Below are 26,672 nucleotides of genomic sequence, written 5' to 3' on the forward strand. Positions count from 1 at the left end.
CAGGACAGGGACAAGAGAACATGAAAGTACCTATCAGTCCTTTTGAGTACAGAGAGGGATGCAGGGAAACTGAGCCTGCAGGAGACCAGGGTATCAGAATTGCCAGATTCTGACAGGCAAAAATCTGATTTCTGGGCATTCCCTGGTGGTCCAGTGGTTAGTGCTCCATGCTTCCTCTGCAGGGGCTCTCGTCCCATCCATAGTCAGGGAACTAAGACTTTACATGCCACATAGTACAGCCAAAAAAAAGAAAAATCTTGATTTCTGAAGCCTACTGTGTTAATGAATCAGAATCTCTGGGGACAGTGATTTGTCCTCCCTACCCACCCAATGTTTATAAGTAGCACTATAAAAAAAAGCAAGAAAAGAACTATATTAAAAAAAAATCTTTCTATAAAGAAAAAAAAACTATATTGAACATAAACATGCTCTTTTGTTTTCATGTTGTTTGTGGGCACTTTTGTACCACAATAGTAGTCAAATAGTTGGAACTGAACCTGTATGGTCAACAAGACCTAAAGTATTTATTCTATGGCCCTTTAGAGAAAGTTGGTTGACACCTGATTTAATAAAATAAACGTATGCCTGGAACAAAAAGCCCCCCAAACTTTGAGTTTTTATTTCACTTTCTGTTTTCTAATTTTCTTATTAAGACTAAGTACATTTACAGAAATCAGCAATGGTCATATTGCAGATATTTTTCTATATGGCTAATATTTTTGTTTCTATAATTTCTAGAGGTATGTAAGCCATTTTTCACCTGAGAGTCTTTGATTTTTTTTAATTAAAAATTCATTTAAGATCTTGTATAGGCAAAGATTTTTTATTTAAAATAAATTAAAAAAAATTAAATTTATTTTTATTTTTGAAGGATAATTTCTTTACAGAATTTTGTTGTTTTCTGTCAAACACCAACATGAATCCACTATAGGTATACATATGCCCCCTCCCTCTTGAGCCCCCCTCCCATTTCCCTCTGTATCCCACCCCGCCAGGTTGATACAGAGCCCCTCTTTGAGTTCCCTGAGTCATACCTCAAATTCCTGCTGGCTATCTGTTTTACATATGGTTAAATTAAGTTTTTGTGCTATATTGGAGTATAGCTGATTTGCAATGTTGTGTTAGTTTTAGGTGTACAATAAAGTGATTCAATTTTGCGTGTGTGTATATATATATATATATATTCATTTTTTTTCAAATTCTTTTCCCATTTAGATTATTACAGCACATTGCCCAGTGTTCCCTGTCCTGTACAGCAGGTCTTTGTTTATTATCTGTTTTATATACAGTAGTGTGTTTATGTTAATCCCAACCACCTAATTTATCCCACCCAGGAATCCACATTCTTAACAAGCCCTCCAGGTATTAATTTTGTGCACAAAAGATTGAAAAGCTCTGACTCTCCCCCATTTGTTTGGGAAGAAGAAGCAGTGACTCTTTATCAGTGAGTGCTGAGCTGAGCTGGTCCCCTTGTGCCACCTCCAGCCTTCCTGGTGCCCACACCCTTTTCTTTCACCCTTTCCTCTTCTGTTCCCTTCTCGTTTGGGCCTGTCAGAGGCCCCACAGGCAGGGCTGATAAAATCACTCAACAGAGGAAGTTGAAGAGGAGAGGCTGAGACGTTGCAGGGCCTGTGGACTTATCCTGCAGGAATCTTGTCTTTCTGCCACATCCCCCTACTCCTCCCAGTTTACTTTAACTTTTAACCTAAAGCAACAGAAAAGGGACAAGAGCTAGTGAAACAAGCTCTGAGAACAGCCCCAACCACACAGTTCCATCCTCAGTGACTCTCAGGTCACAGGCACTGGAATTCAATTCCAGGTCAGTCCTGTTCCCTCTTCAGTAAACGCCAGCTCTTGGAACTTATTTCTGCAAGTCGTCACTTTACCAAAGTGTAAGCCCCGGTCCCAGGGCTCATCCTTGTAAGCTGATGAGAGAATTCTTATCAAATGACCCTGATAAGCTGCTGGGTATAAGTTCTGATTTTAGCTGTGCATCAAGACATTTCTGTTCAGTTCAGCCGCTCGGCTGTGTCCGACTCTTTGCAAACCCATGGACTGCAGTACACCAGGCCTCCCTGTCCATCACCAACTCCTGGAGCTTGTTCAGACTCACATCCATCGAGTCAATGATGCCATCCAACCATCTCATCCTCTGTCATCCCCTTCTCCTCCCGCCTTCAATCTTTCCCATCATCAGAGTCTTTTCCAGTGAGTCAGTTCTTTGCATCAAGTGGGCAAAGTATTGGAGCATCAGCTTCAGCATCAGTTCTTCCAATGAATATTCAGGAATGATTTCCTTTAGGACTGAGTGGTCGGATCTCCTTGCAGTCCAAGGGCCTCTCAAGAGTCTTCTCCAGCACCACAGTCCAAAGCATCAGTTCTTCGGCACTCAGCTTTCTTTATAGTCCAACTCTCATATCCATATGTGACCACTGGAAAAACCATAAATTTGACTAGATAGACCTTTGCCAGCAAAGTAATGTCTCTACTTTTTACTATGCTGTCTAGGTTGGTCATAGCTTTTCTTCTAAGGAGTAAGCGTCTTGTAACTTCATGGCTGCAGTCACCATCTGCAGTGACTTTGGAGTCCAAGAAAACAAAGTCTCTCATGGTTTCCATTGTTTCTCCATCTATTTGCCATGAAGTGATAGGGCCAGATGCCATGATCTTAGTTTTATGAATGTTGAGTTTTAAGCCAGCTTTTTCACTCTCCTCTTTCACTTTCATCAAGGGCTCTTTAATTCCTCTTCGCTTATTGCCATGAGGGTGGTGTCATCTGCATATCTGAGGTTCTTGGTATTTCTTTTGGTATTCTTGATTCCAGCTTGCGCTTCATCCAGCCCAGCATTTAGCATGATGTACTCTGCATATAAGCTAAATAAGCAGGGTGACAATATACAGCCTTGATGTACTCCTTTCCCAATTTGGAGCCAGTCTGTTTTTCCATGTCCGGTTCTAACTGTTGCTTCTTGACCTGCATACAGATTTCTCTGGAGGCAGGTCAGGTGGTCTGGTATTCCCATTTCTTGAAGAATTTTCCACAGTTTGTTGTGATCTACACAGTCAAACATTTAAAGTCAAGACATTTGAAGGTTAGCAAAGTTTTTTATGGCTCTAGTGGTAAAGAACCTGCCTGCCAAGGCAGGAGACGTAAGAGGCATGGGTAGGGAAGATCCCCTGTAGGAGGACATGGCAACCCACTCCATTCTTGCCTAAGGAAATCAAATGGACAGAGAAGCCTGGCAGGCTACAGTCTATGAAGTCACAAGAGTTGGACATAACTGAAGTGACTTAGCACATATTATGCATATAGCTCATGAACTACTTTGTATTACAGATTTTAAAGTTTAGTGCAACAAATGCTCTTTTTTTTTTGGTTCACAGCTTTCTGCGTGGGGGATGATTGCTTAAGGAGCTGCTAAGCAGAACAGATGCTGTCTTGAATTTTTCCTTAAGAAAAAAACAGACTTTAAACCAATGTCTGCTTCTAAATTACTTATGAAACTAATTTTTTCTTTATTGATTTTCACCTCCATTTCCTGTTTTGTTTTGTTTTGTTTTTGGTTTGTTTCTGTACCTTCTAACACAAAACATTGTTACTATGTGTTTATGGTTATTAAAATTTTTTTTTTCAATTTGCATTCTCACAGCAAATGAGAGACTACATGTAAACAGCCCTTTGTAACCGAAATATTATATAACCCTCAGTTCAGTTCAGTTCAGCTCAGTCGTGTCCGACTCTTTGCGACCCCATGAATCACAGCACGCCAGGCCTCCCTGTCCATCACCATCTCCCGGAGTTCACTCGGATTCACGTCCATCGAGTCCGTGATGCCATCCAGCCATCTCATCCTCTGTCGTCCCCTTCTCCTCCTGCCCCCAATCCCTTCCAGCATCAGAGTCTTTTCCAATGAGTCAACTCTTCGCATGAGGTGGCCAAAGTACTGGAGCTTCAGCTTTAGCATCATTCCTTCCAAAGAACACCCAGGACTGATCTCCTTCAGAATGGACTGGTTGGATCTCCTTGCAGTCCAAGGGACCCTCAAGAGTCTTCTCCAACACCACAGTTCAAAAGCATCAGTTCTTTGGCGCTCAGCCTTCTTCACAGTCCAACTCTCACATCCATACATGACCACAGGAAAAACCATAGCCTTGACTGACGGACCTTAGCAAAGTAATCTCTCTGCTTTTGAATATACTATCTAGTTTGGTCATAACTTTTCTTGCAAGGTGTAAGTGTCTTTTAATTTCATGGCTGCAGTCACCATCTGCAGTGATTTTGGAGCCCAAAAAAATAAAGTCTGACACTGTTTCTACTGTTTCCCCATCTATTTCCCATGAAGTGATGGGACCAGATGCCATGATCTTCGTTTTCTGAATGTTGAGCTTTAAGCCAACTTTTTCACTCTCCTCTTTTACTTTCATCAAGAGGCTTTTTAGCTCCTCTTCACTTTCTGCCATAAGGGTGGTGTCATCTGCATATCTGAGGTTATTGATATTTCTCCCGGCAATCTTGATTCCAGCTTGTGTTTCTTCCAGTCCAGCATTTCTCATGATGTACTCTGCATATAAGTTAAATAAGCAGGGTGACAATATACAGCCTTGACATACTCCTTTTCCTATTTGGAACCAGTCTGTTGTTCCATGTCCAGTTCTAACTGTTGCTTCCTGACCTGCATACAGATTCCTCAAGAGGCAGGTCAGATGGTCTGGTATTCCCATCTCTTTCAGAATTTTCCACAGTTTCTTGTGATCCACACAGTCAAAGGCTTTGGCATAGTCAATAAAGCAGAAATAGATGTTTTTCTGGAACTGTCTTGCTTTTTCCATGATCCAGCGGATGTTGGCAATTTGATCTCTGGTTCCTCTGCCTTTTCTAAAACCAGCTTGAACATCAGGGAGTTCACGGTTCACGTATTGCTGAAGCCTGGCTTGGAGAATTTTGAGCATTACTTTACTAGCATGTGAGATGAGTGCAATTGTGTGGTAGTTTGAGCATTCTTTGGCATTGCCTTTCTTTGGAATTGGAATGAAAACTGACCTTTTCCAGTCCTGTGGCCACTGCTGAGTTTTCCAAACTTGCTGGCATATGGAGTGCAGGACTTTCACAGCATCATCTTTCAGGATTTGAAACAACTCAACTGGAATTCCATCACCTCCACTAGCTTTGTTCGTAGTGATGCTTTCTAAGGCCCACTTGACTTCACATTCCAAGATATCTGGCTCTAGATTAGTGATCACATCATCATGATTATCCAGGTCATGAAGATCTTTTTTGTACAGTTCTTCCGTGTATTCATGCCACCTCTTCTTAATATCTTCTGCTTCTGTTAGGTCCAGACCATTTCTGTCCTTTATCGAGCCCATCTTTGCATGAAATGTTCCCTTGGTATCTCTAATTTTCTTGAAGAGATCTCTAGTCTTTCCCATTCTGTTGTTTTCCTCTATTTCTTTGCATTGATCGCTGAAGAAGGCTTTCTTATCTCTTCTTGCTATTCTTTGGAACTCTGCATTCAGATGCTTATATCTTTCCTTTTCTCCTTTGCTTTTCGCTTCTCTTCTTTTCACAGCTATTTGTAAGCCCTCCCCAGACAGCCATTTTGCTTTTTTGCATTTCTTTTCCATGGGGATGGTCTTGATCCCTGCCTCCTGTACAATGTCACGAACCTCAGTCCATAGTTAATCAGGCACTCTATCTATCAGATCTAGACCCTTAAATCTATTTCTCACTTCCACTGTATAATCATAAGGGATTTGATTTAGGTCATACCTGAATGGTCTAGTGGTTTTCCCTACTTTCTTCAATTTAAGTCTGAATTTGGCAATAAGGAGCTCATGATCTGAGCCACAGTCAGCTCCTGGTCTTGTTTTTGTTGACTGAATAGAGCTTCTCCATCTTTGGCTGCAAAGAATATAATCAATCTGATTTCGGTGTTGACCATCTGGTGATGTCCATGTGTAGAGTCTTCTCTTGTGTTGTTGGAAGAGGATGTTTGCTATGACCAGTGCATTTTCTTGGCAAAACTCTATTAGTCTTTGCACTGCTTATTCCGCATTCCAAGGCCAAATTTGCTTGTTACTCCAGGTGTTTCTTGACTTCCTACTTTTGCATCCAGTCCCCTGTAATGAAAAGGACATCTTTTTTGGGTGTTAGTTCTAAAAGATCTTGTAGGACTTCATAAAACCGTTCAACTTCAGCTTCTTCAGCTTTACTGGTTGGGGCATAGACTTGGATAACTGTGATATTGAATGGTTTGCCTTGGAGACGAACAGAGATCATTCTGCCATTTTTGAGATTGCATCCAAGTACTGCATTTCAGACTTAACCCTAGAACTTTAAGAAAAAAATTTCTGCTTGCTGTTTATTTTAGCAAAGGACTCGTAAGCAAAGAACTGTTACAATTCAATAATAAGGAGGAAGACAATCTATTTTTTTTAAACAGGCAAAAGATGTTAATTTGAATGGACACATTGGGAAAGAAAAGAATGGCCAGTAAGTACGCAATAAAGTTTCAATGTCATTTGTCATCAGGAAAAGGCAAATTAAAACTATAATGAGATGGTTCTAACTGTGGACTGGAAACAAGTGCAAAATGTGAGCTGTGAGTACAGTAGCATTTATTCAGTGTTCCAGTGAGAATGATAGCCCGGGAGACAGCTTCTCAATGAATTCCCATAATTTAATTTTGCAAGACTGAAGTTTCAAGTTACAATAAAAATAAAACTCATATTTATGAGAAGATAAGAAAAAATTTAAACATAAAATGATCTGCCCCTTGACCTCACCTCTCCTCACTGTGCATCATGTGTCTGCTTCAGGCATCACCTGAACCTCCCCTATAAGCAGAAATACCTGCTCAGCCATAAACAGCAACATTCTCCCTGTACCAATAGTTAACTCCTTAAAAGATAACATTCCTTCTTGATCTGGTAAAGGGTCACATGAGCCACCACGACGGCACTTCAATCTGGAATAGGTAAACTCTCAATAGTATGTCATTTAATGTACAGCCCTCTGTCTCAAAAATGTCTTAAATAAGTTATGTCTTGACTTCTAGTGGGAGGGACAGTTCTCAGAGCTTTCTCAGATGCTCTTCAAATTCGTCTGGAATAAATTTTCCAATGTTTTTCTTAGATCGACTGATTAAGTTTTCATCGACATTACCAAATCTGAGTACACTATTTTATTTTGGTCGCACTCTGTGGCATGTGGGATCTCAGTTCTCCTTCCAATATCCCCTGCGTTGGAAAGGCAGAATATTAACCACTGGATCAACCAGCAAAGTCCCTAAATTGTATAATCGAAATTTAATCAGAGAGTAGAGCTTCAAGTTCTCACCAAAAAAAGAAAAGTAAATACATGAGGTTTTGGTATGTTCATTAACTTGATGGGGGAATCCTTTTGTACACAAAAAACTGGTGCATGTTATTGTATGTAAAATATATTTCAATAAAGCCTATTTTGTAATTGTTCAGTTGCTAAGTCATGTCCAACTCTTTGGGACCCCATGGACTGCAGCATGCCAGGCTCCCCCATCCTCCACTATCTCCCCCAGTTTGCTCAAGTTCAGGTACATTGAGTCGGTGATGCTATCTAACCATCTCATCCTCTGCCACTCTCTTCTCCTCTTGCCTTTAATCTTTCCCTATCTTAACATTTTATTTTAAAAGCCTATTTTAACGAACTATGAAAGATATTCTGAAAAGACGCTAATAGACAACAGCACCCAGGATTAATAAATGTTAAACACTTTTGTCATCTGCTTTAGCTTTTTTCATGTAGAAGAAATGAAATATTACTGATAAAAGTGAAGCCTTCTTAGTTCTCAGACCTATCTTCTACCTCTCCCCAGTGTCAAGCACATCCAGAAAGCTGTGTGTTTTCTTTCTGTCCATTAAAAAAAATGTAGTAGCAAGCATCTTCTTTTCATTGGTGATGATACAAAGCTTAGCAAGAGCTAACACATGGGCCACAGCTGAGCAGTGAGTCAGCAGCTCACTGGTAATGATGCTGCTTCCCCAGAGCCATGTTACCTAACCTGTGCTTGAGAAGTTGCTAATGTAATTTACACGATTACCAGAATGTTTATACTGCTGTCTATCCTCAGTTTTAAACATGACCACCATGTGGCACAAATGAGAGTTTAGGGTGTTGTGATGTTTTTCTGAGCATTTGAAATGGATTCCTTGGAAACTTGAAAATCTAAGATGAATGTGATTTTTTTTTAAATCAGTGTAGGTATTTGAGATCAGTTTAATTACAATTAAGCCAGAATAACAATTGATGCTGAAGCTGAAGCTCCAGTACTTTGGCCACCTGATGCTGACTCACTGGAAAAGACTCTGATTCTAGAAAAGGAGAAGAAGGCAAAAGGAGAAGGGGACGACAGAGGATGAGATGGTTGGACAGCATCATCAACTCAAGGGACATGAGTTTGTTGAGCAAACTCTGGGAGACAGTGAAGAACTCAGAAGCCTGTTGTGCTTCAGTCCACAGGGTCACAAAGAGTTGGACACAACTCAGTGACTGAATAACAAGCCAGAATACAGATATTGATGTATTTCTCTCTAATTCTACTGTAAATTAGTTTCAAAGCAGTTAACAGCATTGAATCCCAATGCTTCAAAGTCTGATTAGCTGCCTGCTTTTGACTGTTGGTTCTACACTGAAGAGGCCCTGAATACATAACTCCAAAGTATGCCTCTTTGGTGTATTTATTATTGCGAGCTGAGGACAATTGGGATACAGGATACAGGGAGGGCTCTTTATGCTCCCTTCCCCTTTCTTTTCTTCTTCTTCTTAAAAAAATTTACTTTTAAAATTTGTTTGGCCACACTGGTTGGCATGTGGGATCTTAGTTCCCCGACCAGGGATCGAACTCATGCCTCCTGCATTGGGAGTGAGGAATCTTAACTGCTGGACAGCCAGGGAAGTCCCAACCCTCCCCATTTAGGTCCTAACAGTTCCCATGAAAAAGGTACCTCCTTACAACAGGAGGAAAACATTCTTTTATTTTTCTGTCTCCCAGTTTTCTTGAGAGATATTGACATTAAACTTTGTATAAGTTTACAGTGTACAACGTGATGACTCTGAAGAATCTCCTTAGACTGGGAGCTGACCTAAACCAAAATGGACCTGTACTGAGAACCCCACCAGAGTGAGCCTGATCTTTCATGAGTTCCTGCAGCATATTTCCTAGGTATTGTGCCCCAATTTGTACAGATAACGACATCCAACTAGCTGTGCTGCAGGGCACTGTTGGGTCACCCCAATTTACTGCCCCTCACCAAAGCCCCTTTGTCTTGTGGCATCACCACAATATTTTGTTATGTAAAAAGGAATATAAGCTTTTGACTCTACGACGTTCTCATGTCTTCATTTTCTTTCTGAAGACTCCTGTGTACATGTAAAAATATTAAATTTGTAAGTTTTTCTCCTGTGAATGTCTTATCTCTGTTTACTCCTTAGGCCCACCATAGAACTTAAGAGGGTATAAATAAATTTTCTCTTTTCTACAACATATATGAGACAAACACAAGGGATGGTTTGACATTTCTTGCTCTTTTTTTCCTGGTTTCTCTTTTTTATGGTCCATTTCCCACTTTGTCCAGATTTTTTTCCCCCTTAGTTCTGATGTTTATCTTTCAAAAGCTTAGAGATACTGGAAGAGAAAAGAAAAGTTTAGGTTGGTTTTAGGTATTTTGTAATAATGAAGCTGTAAATTTCCTTTTGTAGTTTTTCTTTTTGGAAAAGATGTAGACTTTGAACAGTTCTTTCGAAGAACACTGCTAATTTTTATTGTCACTAGTAGAATAATTTGCCTTTTTTTCTCTTAAAAATAGCAATTGCTTTGATTAAAAAATAATAAATGAAATAATTTCTCTTTTCTTTATTGGAGAAGGAAACAAACCTCGCTCCCCCCCACCCCCCGAAAGAAAAAACCAAAACCCAATTGGGATCACAAAGTTAAATTCACTGTGAGGTCTAGAGTATTTTCTTTATGCAGAATTTGAAAGCTGCACCTTCACTTGCTGCTCACTTTGGGGACCTCCTCAGTTCTCATTGGCTATTGACCTGCAGATCACAATGCAGGCTGAGGCTGTCCTCAGAGCAAGCCCATTGTCACCATTTCAGCTGCGCCATTTCCTCGTCATGGAGTGACCGCACCTGGATTATGAGTGTTACCCAGTGACGCACCTCTCTGTCAGCAGCATCTGGTCATTGTACAGATGACCACATCCGACTAGCTGTGCTGCTGGGCAGTGTTGGGTCACCAGTGACTAGGATGGGGAGTGGGGGTGGAAGGGACTCTTTCCTGGGTGTTGCTGAGAGGAAGTACTCCACCCTCCTATGGAGAAGTGGGACACCTTCAGGATGGAGGGAACCCACGTTCTAGAGATGCAGCTGACGCTGGAGGATGCAGAATTTGATTGAATTCCCCTTGGTTTTTGCACGGCCACTTAGAAGACAATATACAAAGATTAGGAACTGAAGGACATTTGGCAAGAGAGATCTGAAAAATCTGCTTTGGGACAGTTAATGGTGACCTTTAGGTAAGAGATATGGGTGAAGCCAGTCCTTCAGGTTGGGGGTGGTGACAATGTCTTCACTGACTGAGAAGGTGTGAGCATTCTGAAGAAATGGTGGGGTTTGTTTCATCTTTGGGAGGCATCAGGAACTGGCAGAGGTGATCTGGGGGCGGGACCATAATGACAGAATGGGAGGTAAATCTTGGGGGGAAAATGATAAGGCTCTTTCTCACGTGTTTCAGCAGGGCAAGGACTGCTCCAGAGTAAAGTGCTTTGGTTTGTCAAAACAAAATCACCTAGAGAAGGATACAGACAAAGTTTGAAGTCTTTGAACAATCTAGTCTTTATGTAGCTCTGTCGTCCTCAGCAGACCTCTCACTGAGCCTGAGGCCCCAGTTCTCTTTGCCTTCTGTAAGTCAAACTTGCTCTGCAGACACACTGGTGTTGTTTCTGAGGTGCTGTAGTATAAGGTTGTCTGCTTTTTAAAAACATTTTTATTTATTTATGTACTTTATTATTGGCTGTGCTGGATCTTCCTGGCCTCGGGAGCTCTTTCTCTAGCTGTGGAGAGCAGGGGCTACTCTTTAGCTGTGATGCACACACTTCTCATTGCGGTGGCTTTTCTTATTGCAGAGCATGGGCTCCAGGGCTTGGTAGTTGCAGCTCCTGGGCTCCAGAGCACAGTCTCAGTAGTTGTGGCACACGGGCTTAGTTGTTCCTTGGTGTGTGGGGGTCATTCCAGACCAGGGATCGAATCTGTATCTCCTGCGTTGGCAGGCAGATTCTTTACCACTGAGCCACCAGGGAAGTCCTTGTTGGCTTTTTTCAAGCTTACCTGGGCGGACTTAATACCAGTATTCTAAAATACTAGTATTAAGATCATCTTATTCATGCTTTTTCTGATTTTAGTAACTTTAATCACGTTTAAGATTTTATATTTCCAGGCTGAAAAGTTCTCTATTATAAACATTTTCCCTTATGTATCAGACCCTAGGTCTTTTGATATGAGATCTGTGACCCTTTTCCAGCTTCCTTTGTTTTTTCTCTTGGTATGGTCCCAGGGAGTGATGCTGAAAGCTCAGCTTCTCTGTACCCCAGTGGGGAATTGAATCTCAGAAGCAGAGTTTTGGGTGAAGTAGAAAAGGATAGCTTTATTATCTTGCGAGGCAAAAGCAGATATAGCAGGCCTTGAAAAAATGTGTCCCTACCCAGGAAGCTTTTTTTTTTTAAGCTTATAAACAACATAAGTTTATTTTTCATAGTTCTGAAGGCTCGAAGTTTAAGATCAGGGTGCCAGCATAGTTGGGTGAGAGTCCTCTTACCCAGGAGGATTTGATAAGGAGTTTTAGAAGAGCCTGGCAGGGTACAGTCAAGGGGGCCGCAAAGAGTCAGATATGACTGAGCATGCATGCATTTATACCGCAATATTTCCCAAGGGTGGGGGTTGTTGACAAGATTAGGGTGTGTACAGGATCTCATAGTGGTGGTGGTTAAGTGTGTCAGACTCTTGCAACCCCATGGACTGTATAGCCTGCCAGGCTCCTCTGTCCATGGGATTCTCCAGGCAAGAATACTGGAGTGGGTTGCCCTTTCCTTCTCCAGGGGATCTTCCTGACCCAGGAATCAAACCTGCGTCTCGAGCATTGCAAGCAGATTCTTTGCCGATTGAGCTAGGAGGGAAGCCCTGCAGGGTCTCACGTGGTCTCCTAATCTAGCTAAGCTCCTCTGGTCCCTTTAATCTTGCCTCAGGTGGTTTCTTGGCGTCTCCTCCCTTGATTAGCAACTGTTCAAATCTGCCCTTTGGAACTCCAGAAGGACGTGGAGGGTAGAGTCTTGCTTACAAGAAATGGGGGACATAAAAACGAGGCCTCCATGCCTGGGAGCCTCACAAGGTGCCACTCCGTTTCAGGATGGACAAGCCTGGGGCATGGGCGTCCTTGAAAGCTTATGGCTTTCCTTTAATTAGTATAACAAGATTTTTGACAGTTAAGGCAATAACCTCTTCAGACCACGGAATGTGAAGAAAACATGTTCTACACCGGCCAACTTCTACACTTTGTTTTGTATTGGATAAGTATGTAAGCAGATTTTGGGTTTAAAGAAGTTAAAGCTCAGTTGAAACAAGTAGAAAATAAATCGTTTTGGGCAAATGGACACGGTATTGATGAATTAGTTTCTGACCTGCTATTACACTGAAACATCTTTAGAATCGCTCTGAATTTTATACTTTTAAGAGGAGCGGGCTCACATTCGTTTTCTGGAAGTCGTGAGGCACAAATGGTAGTGTCTCCGTGAGGTAATAAAAAGCAATCGCTGTTGTCTTGCCGCAAGACGCTTCACTTTTAGGTCTGAAGCCGCCTCCGACTGTGTCTAGCAATCCCTCGTTTCGGTTCCGCCCGCGGCTTGCGGGCCGTATCCATAGAAACCGGGAAGCGTCCAGAGCGGCGGCCACGCCTCTTCCGCTGCACATGCTCCCGTTTCCGGTGGGAGGGCAGCTAAGGGACTTCCGTGTCCCCGGGTGCTCGGCGCCTCCCTCTAGATTCCCGACCCACCCAAGCTGCTCCAGGTCCGGGAGCGGCCAAGGGGCGCTTCCGGCTTCGACCAGTGCGGCTGCGCACGAGGCGCCTTCTCATTGGCTAGGGCCGCCTCGTGTGATTAGCGTCACGGCGGCGGCAGCTGTAGGAGCCTCCCGGACGCTGGGTCGCGGCGGCGGCGGCGGCGGCGGCGGCGGCAGCGGCGCCACCTCCGCTCCTCTGGGCTCCCAGCAGCCGCGGTTCCGAGGAGCTCGAGACGTGCGGTGAGGCGGCGGCGAGCTCTGGTGAGGTTCTCGAATGGGAGCGCGGTACTAGGGAGGGAGGCTGGACTGGCGGGGGCGAGGGCTGAGGGCAGGTGTCCCGGCAGCGCGGCGGGCGAGGAGCGCACTAGTCGGTTCTCTGCTCCGACTCCCGGGCCGGCGCCCTCAGTCCCCGGCCCCCTCCGCCGGGATCCTCTCAGCCCCGGGATCTTCTCAGCCTCCGCTCCCTGCAGTCTGGTTCCCCCAGCCTCGGATCTCCTCAGTCCTGAGTCCCGCCGCCCCGGGTTCCCTTCAGCCACGGCTCCCCCGGCCCTGGGTCCCCGGTTTCCTTCGGTCCTGTTCCCTTCCCAGCCCCGAGTCCGCTGGGCCCCGGGTCACCCTTCCGGGTTTCCGCTGGCCGCACTCCGAGGTGGGCTCCGCTTGGGCCCCGATCCGGCTTTTGCTGCGGGGAGACCCCTCACCGGCGTTTGCCCGCGCGCAGGCGGCTTGGCCGGACCGGGTCCTGGGCCCGGTGTGTCGATGTCGCCCCTCGAGGCGGCTGCTCACCGGCTCCGGCGGGCCTGGGCGTCTGTGCCGGAGCTCGCTGTGGGCGCCCCTGGCTCTGGACCTTGTTTTCGTTCGCCGCTGGGGCTTGACAATTTGGCGAGGTCGCCGGGTAGAAAGGTGCACCGGTCCCGCCGCGTTCGTACCCGGCACGCGGACTGTGGTGCAGGGTCAGCGTGTTTTTTAAGCAGAGGGGTCTGCTAACGTCTTTATGTTTAGACTCTGGACTCCTCAGCCCTGGGTTGTTCCCCTCGCATCTCCTCCCAAAGCAGCCCTTCGTCCATCCTCCAAAGAAACCTTTTAAAACTCTGAGAAATCTGTCATAACATTTCAGTTTGCTTCCCAAGTGAAATGTTGAGAATAGTTTCTTCCAACCCAAAGCTTTATTTCTGGGGCGGAGATCAGAAACTTTTTGAAGTTTGAAGTGTCCTACCAAAGGCCACTTGCGTGTCTCGTCTTACCACCCTCTGACTGTAATTCTGTTAGACTTTCATAGATGGTTCATTCCTGATTCTTTTCACTCATGTTTATCTCAGAATTTTCACTTCTAGTGCTGGTAGTTGTCCATAGATGTTTTCATCTCTTCTCATAAATTTTTCCGTGCTGACTGTCCTGATCCAAAACCAAAATCCTTTCATCAGTTAGTTGGGACTTCAGGCCCTGTGGTGGCAGCCACTGGTGGTGAATTAATATGACATTTGAAGAAATTTCAAATCGATTTAAATACGAAAGGTATTTCTTTTTGCCTGTGTTTGTAATTGCCTAGCTACTAGTATGTGTTCCCATTCAGACTTCAGGCTCCTTAGCAAGCTTTCTCTTACTGGGGCACTAAGGATGAGAGGAAGATTCCCAGAGCCTAAATAAAAAAGTTGATTTTTTTGTCCCTACTCTTGTGTATATTAATAAATGAACAAGTCCCTTCCCCCTAATCAATAGTGTCAGTTTAGCAGATGCGCTTTCTTTTTGTTTTCCAAAATGAGCACAGTTTTGTTTTCCTCTTTATTTCAGGGGTGAGCAAACTTGACAGCTTGTGGGCAATGTCCTACCCGCTGCCTGTTTTTGTAAGTTAAATTTGCAATGGGACATAGCCATATGCTCTCATTTAGGTTTTGTCTGTTGCTTTTGTGGTGCGATTTGAGTAGTTAGGACAGAGACCTTTATGGCCTGTAAACGGTAAACATATTTACTATCTGGCCTTCGAAAGAAAATGTTTGCCAACTCCTTTACTCTATTAAAAACAACACATATTCAATGTGGAAAGTTAAAATGAGTCAGAAAAATGTAAAGGAAAAAGTAAATAGGATCACAGCAAAAGTCACAGCACAAATCAGGGGTTTGTTTTTATGATTATCCTTGTAGAATCTATTAGTGATTATTTCTATGTAAATGGGCTTATGTTGCCAAATATTGGTTTGCAGTCTGTTAAATACTCATTTGGCAATTGAATACATTGTATTTTTCTGTATTGAAGATTTCACTAGAAGGGGCTTGATGAACCAAGTTTTCCTTGTTTGTCTTACCAATCAAGGTTTTTTTAAAAAATGAGGCATAATAGATGCTTATTGGTGGTGGACACTATTTATTGAACACAATAGATGCTTATTGGCAGTGGACACTATTTATTGAGCATTTACTATGGACCAGATAGTTTTCCAGTCTACATGATACAGGTAGTGAGTCATTTAATGCCTGCAGCAGCTCAGTACAGGTACACAAACTATTGTCGCTACTTGCACGTGAGGGGACTGGAGGCAGTGAGAGATTAGCTGCCTGAATTGGTCAGCTAGTTAATGATGGAGCTGGGGTTTGAGTCCACGCAGTCTGGTTTCCTGGTGGCTCAGTCAATAAAGAATCTGCCTGCAATACAGAAGACCTGAGTTCGATCCCTGGGTTGGGAGTATCCCCTGGAGGAGGGCCTGGCAACCCACTCCAGTAGAATTCCCTGGAAAATCCCCATGGACAGAGGAGCCTGGCGGGCTGCAGTCCATCGGGTCACATAGAGTCGGACTCGACTGAGCGACTGAGCGCACACAGTCTGGTTTCAGCGCCCAGGCCCTCAATGTGCTACTTGGTCACTGTAGTAAGTTTTTAGACAGTTGAGAGATACATAATGTAAAAATTCTTCCTTGTGCTCCTCACTCTGTAGGAAACGACTGCTAACAAGTTTGATATAGAGCTTTCCCTCTCTCTTTGCATATGCAAATGTTTATTTGCAAATGCATCTAACACATGCAGGTTTTACAAAAATTAATAGACTTCATTAGAGCAGTTTTAGATTTATAGAAATTGTGTGGCTAGTAGAGAAAGTTCTCATATCACCCACACTCCATTTTTCCTTATTAATAACATCTTGCATTAACATACTATATTATAATTGATAAACCAATGTTGCTTCATTGTTAATTAAAATCTGCATATTAGGATTCATTTTTGTATTGCAGAGTTTTTAAAGTGGGATCAAACCAGTCATTGTTCAGCAAGTGTACTTTTTTGGGGGTGATTTTCAAAAAATAGTGCTTCTGGACTTTTAAATGCAAATGAACAATCTTAATTCACTAGTATTCAGATTAATAACACAAGTTTAGCATTTTCCCTGGAACGGAAAATTTGCTTGGAAGTTACTGCTTTTTCCGTTTTTCAGAAATTTATCCTGTAGCACCAGCTGCTCTTCTCTGAAGAAGCACTTACTTTTGGACTGGACATTCTGGCTCTTCCATGAAGCTTGTTCAGTTTTTTGGAGATTTCTAGCTGTTCTTCATCAAGGGAGTGGTGCACAGCCCCCATTTACATCAGCTTCCTCCTCACTGAGCCTGGTATTTCCCCACCTATCCGGATGATTCTCAGCGTTCTGTTCCTCAGCTTTCAGAAGTTCAGTTCCTGGAATGTAATCTTTAGCACCTAAGTCTCCATATTCTTGCACCCTTGATTTTATTGAGACCTCTGTAGGCTTACCCTGGAGTTCCTTCTGTGATATCTGAGGATTCAGTTTTCAGAAGAACTGAATCAGAGTTCTAGGAGAGGTCAAGAGTGTATTTTATACTGGGCCAAGTCTTCAGGAAGGTTTTCAGTCATTGAGCTGTTACCTCTCTCAGGGCATTACTTCCTCCTGTCATGAGTTACCCAGAGTTCTTGTCATGACAGAATGGGTGGCGTGGTCCTGAGCAGCACCTCAGTGGTCTCTGGGACTACCACGTGCAGAGAAGTAGGTAATGCAAACAGAAGGGTCCGGTTCCTCCTCTTGGCGTTGCTGCAGAAAGAAACCTGTGCACAATGGGACAGAAAGAGCTTGTGAATTCTTGCCAGTCTGGAGATGAAGTTCATGAACAGTATCTTCACTTCAGAAGTTTCCTTGTAACTCTTCAGAAGTTTCCTTGTAACTGCTTCAACTGCAAATCCTTGGGGCTCATGAACTGAATGGATCATTGAGAAGTTAACACTTGTAACTTTTTTCTTCTGGTTTTGAGGTGCTTTGGTAACATTCTTGTCCTGTGTTCCGAGCCTCTCCCCCAAGTCATGCAGCTTTAGCACTCTAAGCCCTTGCCCTGTTGTTCTTGTTCATCTTGCCCTTGGAAGAATGTCAGGGCAGCGACTCATACTTCGGTGACCTTAGAGAAGCTTACAGTTGTGATAACACTGACTGATGGTCTTGGCATCATTTCACTTGTTTCTTCTGTAATTTAGTCATCACTTTCAGAGATATCTTGGCTGCAGTTGTGCTGCTGTCTCTTAACGTGTGTATGTGCAATTCTGCAATACATATTCACTTTATTCTTGTTTTTTGCACCTTTTTTCTCATCAGTCACAAAATGAGTGTACAAAGTCTTAGAAGCTTACATGGCAACATAGAGGTTCAAAAAAGAACTCTGGCAGCCTTGATGGATTGATGAGGTTCTTGGTGAGGTCAGAACTTTCCAGTGTTATTGGGAGGTGTGCATTCAGGACAGCGTAGGAGAGAAGGTCTTGGTTCTTGAGGAAAGTTGTCTGGATGTTCTGGGTGGCAGTGACCAGTCTGTGCCATAAACATCACCAGCGTTGCCAGTTCTTTGCTGGGTTTGTGGATTAGTCACTCAGTCGTGAGTCATGTCTGACTGTTTGTGACCCCATGGACTGTAGCTCACCAGGCTCCTTTGTCCATGGAGTTCTCCAGGCAAGAATACTGGAGTGGGTTGCCATTCCTTTCTCCAGATTTATTTGGTTGCAATTTGAAAATCTCCCACATTGGATTTGCAGTGAATATTCCGCTGTGTAAGCTTCTCAGTGTAGACCAGAGGGTCTGCTTTATTAATCCTGTAACTGCCATAGGTTGCTGGGCAGCTTGTGTTTATTTCTGCTTGACAGGTTGACTGTAGACTGACTTTCTTTGAGCGTTTCTCAGAAGACCCACACCACTAATAGCAGCCAGCCCTGCTCAGGCTGGGTCTTGGAGTGTTTCTTCCAGGTGTGACCAGAAGTAGCTCTGGGAAGTTGACTGATGGCAGCATCTTGGTCATAGTAATATGTTTAAGGGGCTTCCCAGGTGGCTTAGTGGTTTGAAAAAAAAAAAAAAAGAAATCTGACTGCCAATGCAGGAGACATGGGTTCGATCCCTGAGTCGGGAAGATCCCCCAGAAGAGGAAATGACAACCCACTCCAGTATTGTCTGGGAAATTCCATGGACAGAGGAGCTTGGTGGGCTGCAGTCCATGGGGTCGCAAGAGTTGGACATGACTTAGCGACTGAACACGTGCAGTGTCCTCAAAAACCAAGGTCCACGATGGCTTCTGGGTCTCCATCCTTTAGTTTCTTGGTATTTTATTGAATGTGTGCACCATAATTTAATAGTTTTTCCTATTGCTGGGTATTTAGATTGTTTAAATTGATTGTCTAGTGTTTAAATTTAATATGTATGCATTGTATGTACAATGTTACATGCTGGTGGCTCTTTAGGGCAACTTTCTGTAGTTTTCTTCTTTTTTTCTTCAGTATTTATTGATTTGACTCTGCCGGGTCTTAGTTGTAGCATGTGAACTCTTAGTTGTGGCATGTGGGATCTAGTTCCCTGACTAGGGATCAAACCCGGGCCCCCTGCATTGTGATCATGGAGTCTTAGCCACTGGACCCCTAGGGAAGTCCCTAGGGTGACTTTCTGAGTCTAGTTACTGGGTTGAAGGAAATGCATATTTTTTGTTTTGATGTATATTACTAGACTGCTACCCAGAAAGGTCACAGAAGTGTAAACTCTTGTCAGAACTGTGGCTGAAGTCTAGATTCTTTATACCATTTTGAACTTTTTTTCAATCTTTATCTGATTGGCAGTTAAACATATCTTGCAGTGTAGTCTGTCTCTCTCACTGGGAGATATATTTTGTTTGAAGTTGGTTTAGAGTTACTTTAGGCAAGACCAAGCTTTCTGTAGTAGTTCTTTCTAGTATGTTCTCCCTTAGATAGAGCGGCTCACCTGTTTAGATTCCCTGTCTAGCCCTGAAAGGCAGTGTAATTTTGCCAACCCTGCTAAAAGAATCTGGGTGACTGCCCGGTAGACAATATACTTGTTGAGGATAGGTGTCTGTCGCAGTCCTCAGTTCAGTTCAGTTCAGTTCAGTTCAGTTCAGTCGCTCAGTCGTGTCCGACCCTTTGCGACCCCATGAATCGCAGCACGCCAGGCCTCCTTGTCCATCACCAACTCCCAGAGTTCACTCAGACTCATGTCCGTCGAGTCAGTGATGCCATCCAGCCATCTCATCCTCTGTCGTCCCCTTTTCTTCCTGCCCCCAGTCCCTCCCAGCATCAGAGTCTAGTGGTGGGTAAATGTTACGTTCTTTTTAAAACCTAAATTAGATTGTGTTCTTTTGGGCTACTGCTGACTGAAGTGCTTTAATTTTGTTAAAAAATGACCTTTTCAAAGTCTTTGTGTAATGTAAACTTGAAAAATTACAGCATGAATTGGTCATCTTGGTGTATATTATCGATATCATCCTTTATTTCTAAAATGAGGTAAATAAGACTGGTTAATATCCTAGGACCTGTTTGTAAGGACATAATTAACCAAACCTATTTAGTAAGTACAGACATATTCAGTTTTGGAAGTTAAAGGACTAGGTTAATTAGGGGGGTTGTTTCATGTAACCCCTGGTTTGGAGTATGCCATGTGGTACGGGGCATGTGTACTGCCTAAATGGTATCTGGCCTTCGGTAGACCTCGTAAGTGTCCAGACAGAAGGCAAAGGCTAGCTGAAGTTGGGAAGCTGCCAGAATATCTTTCAGTTCAGTTCAGTCGCTCAGTCATGTCCAACTCTTTGTGACTCCATGAATTGCAGCACGCCAGGCCTCCCTGTCCATCACCAACTCCCAGAGTTCACCCAGACTCATGTCCATCAAGTCGGTGATGCCATTCAGCCATCTCATCCTCTGTCGTCCCCTTCTCCTCCTGCCCCCAATACCTCCCAGCATCAGAGACTTTTCCAATGAGTCAACTCTTGGCATGAGGTGGCCAGAGTATAGGAGTTTCAGCTTTAGCGTCAGTCTTTCCAGTGAACACCCAGGACTGATTCTCTTTAGAATGGACTGGTTGGATCTCCTTGCAGTCCAAGGGACTCTCAAGAGTCTTCTCCAACACCACAATTCAAAAGCATCAAGTCTTCGGCGTTCAGCATTCTTCACAGTCCAACTGTCACATCCATACATGACCACTGGGGAAACCATAGCCCTGACCAAATGGACCTTTGTTGGCAAAGTAATGCCTCTGCCTTTCAATATGCTATCTATGTTGGTCATAACTTTCCTTCCAAGAAGTAAGCGTCTTTTAATTTCATGGCTGCAATCACCATCTGCAGTGATTTGGGAGCCCCCCAAAATAAAGTCTGACACTGTTTCCACTGTTTCCCCATCTATTACCCATGAAGTGATGGGACCAGATGCCATGATCTTCCTTTTCTGAACATTGAGCTTTAAGCCAACTTTTTCACTCTCCTCTCTCACTTTCATCAAGAGGCTTTTTAGCTCCTCTTCACTTTCTGCCATAAGGGTGGTGTCATCTGCATATCTGAGGTTATTGATATTTCTCCTGGCAATCTTGATTCCAGCTTGTGTTTCTTCCAGCCCAGCGTTTCTCATGATGTACTCTGCATAGAAGTTAAATAAGCAGGGTGACAATATACAGCCTTGACGTACTCCTTTTCCTATTTGGAACCAGTCTGTTGTTCCATGTCCAGTTCTAACTGTTACATAGGTTTCTCAGGAGGCGGGTCAGGTGGTCTGGTATTCCCATCTCTTTCAGAATTTTCCACAGTTTCTTGTGATCCACACAGTCAAAGGCTTTGGTGTAGTCAATAAAGCAGAAATAGATGTTTTTCTGGAACTCTCTTGCTTTTTCCATGATCCAGCGGATGTTGGCAATTTGATCTCTGGTTCCTCTGCCTTTTCTAAAACCAGCTTGAACATCTGGAAGTTCACGGTTCTCGTAGTGCTGAAGCCCGGCTTGGAGAATTTTGAGCATTACTTTACTAGCATGTGAGATGAGTGCAATTGTGCGGTAGTTTGAGCATTCTTTGGCATTGCCTTTCTTTGGAATTGGAATGAAAACTGACCTTTTCCAGTCCTGTGGCCACTGCTGAGTTTTCCAAACTTGCTGGCATATTGAGTGCAGCACTTTCATAGCATCATCTTTCAGGATTTGAAATAGCTCATCTGGAATTCCATCACCTCCACTAGCTTTGTTCGTAGTGATGCTTTCTAAGGCCAAGGCCCACTTGACTTCACATTCCAAGATATCTGGCTCTAGGTGAGTGATCACACCATCGTGATTATCTTGGTCATGAAGAGCTTTTTTGTACAGTTCTTCCGTGTATTCTTGCCACCTCTTCTTAATATCTTCTACTTCTGTTAGGTCCAAATTGCTTTATCGAGCCCATCTTTGCATGAAATGTTCCCTTGTTATCTCTAATTTTCTTGAAGAGATCTCTAGTCTTTCCCATTCTGTTGTTTTCCTCTATTTCTTTGCACTGATTGCTGAGGAAGGCTTTCTTATCTCTCCTTGCTATTCTTTGGAACTCTGCATTCAGATGCTTATATCTTTCCTTTTCTCCTTTGCTTTTCGCTTCTCTTCTTTTCACAGCTATTTGTAAGGCCTCCCCAGACAGCCACTTTGCTTTTTTGCATTTCTTTTCCATGGGGATGGTCTTGATCCTTGTCTCATGTACAATGTCAGGAACCTCATTCCATAGTTCATCAGGCACTCTATGTATTATATCTAGTCCCTTAAATCTATTTCTCACTTTCACTGTATAATCATAAGGGATTTGATTTAGGTCATACCTGAATGGTCTAGTGGTTTTCCCTACTTTCTTCAATGTAAGTCTGAATTTGGCCATAAGGAGTTCATGATCTGAGCCACAGCCAGCTCCTGGTCTTGTTTTTGTTGACTATATAGAGTTTCTCCATCTTTGGCTTCAAAGAATATAATCAATCTGATTTTGGTGTTGACCATCTGGTGATGTCCATGTATAGAGTTTTCTCTTGTGTTGTTGGAAGAGGGTGTTTGCTATGACCAGTGCGTTCTCTTGGCGAAACTCTATTAACCTTTGCCCTGCTTCATTCCGTATTCTAAGGCCAAATTTGCCTGTTACTCCAGGTGTTTCTTGACTTCCTACTTTTGCATTCCAGTCTCCTATAATGAAAAATACATGTATGATATATACATATATATAAATAAGGTAAAGGAGGAAGCATATATTCTTTTTCCAAGTGGCAGCTTAATTCAATGACTAAGAATAAAATTTGGATTTGAATTTTCTTGGCAGCCGAGATAAAAATGAAAATATGGTAAAATACGTAGCACTGAACTGGAAGAAGGAACTAGACCAGTTTTCTAGGGATAAATCTTCCCTTGACAGATTTTAAGGAAATTGGGTATTACATAAAGCCTTTTTTTTTGGCTAGAAGCCTGAGTTTAGAAAAGGGGAAGGATGATGCATTAACATTTCAAACAAATGAAAGAAGTTTTGTATAGGGCAGTTGGTTTGAATTTAGGTTGCACATGTGTATTTTATTTGGGTAATAAAAATTTTTTTCATTAATATATTTCAAATATATGGGAAAATCCTGAGACCAATATAATTAACACTCACATACCCACCATACATGTCATTTCTCTCAAAATCTTAACATTTTCCCACATATAGGTGGAAGCACCTTCTTAGGTTACATTTCACTTTGCAGAAGTATTGCTATTATCTTGAATTTAGTGTTGATCACTTCTAACGCCTGTTTTTATGTAATTACTACATTGGAGTATATTCATAAATCAATATTATGTCTTGGGCATTTTCAAACTTTATATGAAACAATATTCTACATATTCTGTAACTTGTTTTTCATGAAACCTGTTTTTTAGACTTGAAAATGCTGATTTTTTAAAACCCATTTTGACCTACAGAAATGGCACTTTCGTATGGTTCATCCTAATTAGTCATCACTTTTATCTTCTTATAGCTATATTATTGTATTATATGAATGCAACCAGTTTAAATTTATTTTTCATGTTGATAAGGTATTTAGGTTGTTTCCACTTTTCCTGTTTTAAAAACAGTGCTATAGTGAACATTGCTGGTTAGAAATCTTTGTGCACGTATGTAAAATCATTGGCAGGTTTTTCAAACTACAGGTTGGGAGCCATAAATTGGTTATGAAATCACTTTAGGAATTAAAATAGGTTAGAGAAGTATCAGGTAGTTTTGCAGGCAATAAGGATAAAATGTCTTTTGATTGGTGTGTGTGTGTGTGTGGGGGGGGGGGGTGTATGGTTACTAGCTTTGAAATGAAGTTCTCTGGTGTAAATTACCCAGAGGTGGTATTTACCTGGTTTGAGATTTTGGAGATTATGAGAATTTAAAATTCTATCAGACATTGCCTAATTGTTCTCCAGAATTGTGTCCCTTGCCGTTTTTTAGCATGAGAAAGAGAATTTGCTGTATCTAACTAAATCCTTATAGATCCATGGCATTGTTAGATTTTTCACCTGTTTACTTGTTTACAAGTCAGATGAGTGTGAAATGATATTACTTTTAATTTTTTCTTGATTGTTTGTGAGGTTGAGCATGTTGAAATGTTGAGTGACCTTTCAGATTTCCATTTCTTGGCTGAGTCTGTCCCTGTCCATCTGCCCTACCCCTAACTGGGTTGACTTTTAAAACTGCTTTTAGTAGTTTATTGTATATCCTGTTTATGTCTGTGAAGTGACCTGCAGATATCATCTAGTTTGTGTGGCTTATCTGTCAACTTTTTATGTGGTTTGTTTTGGTGAATGGAAATGATTATCAGATCTATCATCATTTTCCTTGTTGATCTGTATTCTTCGTGCTTTATCTAAGAAATCTGTTTTGTACTCCCAGGGCATTAAGTTCTCCGGATTTCTTTCTAAAAGCTTTAGAAGTTTGGTTTTTTATATTTAGGTCTTGATCTTGCCTGAAAAGAATTTTTTTGTGTGTATAAGTCAGGGATCTAATTTTTTTTTTTTATATGCCTAGCCAGTCATCACAGCACTGTTTGCCTGTTTAAAATACAGTGTGTTTTAAAATTTGAATTGTAAATCTTTTAAGCATTTTCTGGTTCAACGCAATAACAGCCTTTTTGCCTTTTATCAGGCTGCTTTACGTGGTCAAGTTTGATCCATTAGTGGATTACTTGATCCAGAAACAGAACCTGGAGGAGTAAATAGATACAGCACATTGTGTAGATCTCATCCAGATGTCATTTCTCTCAACGAGTGTTTAAATAGAGGCTCGGTTGCATCACTGACTTAGTGGACATGAATGTGAGCAAACTCTGGGAGATAATGGAGGAGAGAGGAGCCTAGTATGCTGTGGTCTATGGGGTGGCAGAGTCAGACACAACTTGGTGAATGAACAACAGCAGCAAGGTTGCAGACGGTTTGATGATAAACTGATGGAGGGAACAGGTTGCTGGTGTCTTTGCTTTGTTGGTTAATACCCACAGACTTTGGAAACTAGATAAGCAGGTGTTAGATTGAATGACTCCTTGATACTTGAAACTTCAGAATCCTTTCATGTATTTAGTCATCCAGTTGCTGTTACAGATACATTCTGAAGTTTGAGACTTTCAGTTTTGGTTTTAGGAGAATTGATACATATAAATCTGAATCTTTCTGAAATGTCTAATAGAAACTTCTAAATCAATTTAAGAATAAAAACTATTTTTGTTTCCACTTGAAATGAGTGTTTAGTTGCTGTGAGGTCTGCAGATAGTTATATATTCTGTATCTTTCTTTTTTCTTTTTCCTCATTTCTTTTCTTTTTTTTTTAAATTGGTGATCGAAAGAAGACCTTGTGGTTTAGTGGAATTCAGTGATCCTTGGAAAAGTTATAGATACAAGCTTTATTTCTAAATTTCTGATTGTGATATTGAGAAAGATAATTAACCACTTCTTGGTTTCTCCATCTGCAGCATTCTAACCCTCTCCTGTCCCCCCAAGAAACTTGTGTTGTAGAGGGTGTTATGCAGGATGAGATGGGGCCCTGAGTAATGGTTGCTTAGACAGCTCTTTACTGAAGTGTAGGGGTTTTGATTTTGCCTGAAACACTGACTCTACAGGCCAGATATCCAGATATACCTGGAAAGATTTTATTTCTGATATAGTTGGAACACAAGTATGGTTATGTGGTAAAATAATCCGTCTGCAGTGCGAGAGACCTGGGTTTGATCCCTGGGTTGGGAAGATCCCCTGGAGGAGGGCGTAGCAACCCACTGCAGTATTCTGGTCTGGAGAATCCCCATGGACAGAGGAGCCTGGCCGGCTACAGTCCATGGGGTCGCACAGAGTTGGACATGACTGAGCGACTAATCACAACATGTGGTATTGTAGGGCAGATGATTTCTGGAAGGAAGTCTTTGCATAATTTACATATTTTGGTTCATTGTAGGTATGACAGTTTATGTACCCTGGACTTGTCAGGATTTCCCTGACTAACTACATTTAGGACTGTTGTTCTTCTCATCTGTACGTGGATTTTTGTGCACTGTTCTTTGTTTTAGAAACTCTCAAGAGTTGCTTATAGGTCTTGGGAAAGGGAAACGGCATCGTAACATGACTATAAGAGTTGTGGGAAGTCCTTTGTATAAACTGTTTTTAATCCATGAGCATGACCAGTCGCTGTAATGCACTGTCTGTACCTTAACTGAAGCCTGTAATGTGGAGTGGTCGGCTTCCCTGGTGGCTCAGATGGTGAAGAATCTGCCTGCAGTGTAGCAGACCTGGGTTCGCTCCCTGGGTTGGAAAGATCCCCTAGAGAAGGGAATGGCTACCCACCCCAGTATTCTTACCTGGAGAATTCCATGGACTCAGGAGCCTGGCGGGCGACAGTCCATGGGGCCACAAAGAGTCAGACACGACTGAATGACTGAAAGCAATAACAAGGTGGAGTTAAGATCTGGTCTTCAGAGTCAGATACAGATTTGAATTTGTGGTCTTCCGCTTCAGTTTGTGTCATTGAGTTACTTGGTCTCCTTTAGTGTCAATGTCTTCATCTGTAAGATAGGACCCCATTTTATAAGGATTGCTGGAGGGTTAGATGAGATGATGGGTGAAAGGTCAGCTATTAGAGTTGGCTCCGTTAAGTGTTGAGCAACAGTTCACCTCCCTTCAAAGAGATAACATCATGACTAGGAAAACTGGAATCACTTCCCTTTGTGGGAGGCAGTGTTGTATCGTGGAGGGGGCCTAACTGGGCACTTCTCGCTTCTCTATTTTGGGACTTGTGTAACCTAGACTGGTCTTACCCCCAGTCCTGTTGTTTGTAAATAGAGCTCGTAC

General features: G+C 42.5%; 1 protein-coding gene and 1 pseudogene across 2 annotated transcripts in view; one reads left to right on the forward strand and one right to left on the reverse strand.

The window, feature by feature from the left end:
* Positions 1 to 13,159: 13,159 nt before the first annotated feature.
* Positions 13,160 to 20,008, reverse strand: LOC128048255 (protein SDA1 homolog; annotated as a pseudogene).
* Positions 13,217 to 26,672, forward strand: part of ADIPOR2 (adiponectin receptor 2) — a 40,210-nt gene continuing 26,754 nt past the window's right edge. Inside the window, exons 1-2 of one of the 2 annotated variants that reach the window (XM_052639493.1) lie at positions 13,293 to 13,348; positions 14,876 to 14,928. The gene's annotated coding sequence lies outside the window, so the exon portion shown is untranslated. Of the gene's footprint in view, positions 13,349 to 14,875; positions 14,929 to 26,672 lie in introns of both variants that reach the window. The other variant, XM_052639494.1, reaches the window with a different exon arrangement.

This window comes from Budorcas taxicolor, chromosome 5 (assembly GCF_023091745.1).
Source record: "Budorcas taxicolor isolate Tak-1 chromosome 5, Takin1.1, whole genome shotgun sequence".
NCBI lineage: Eukaryota > Metazoa > Chordata > Mammalia > Artiodactyla > Bovidae > Budorcas > Budorcas taxicolor.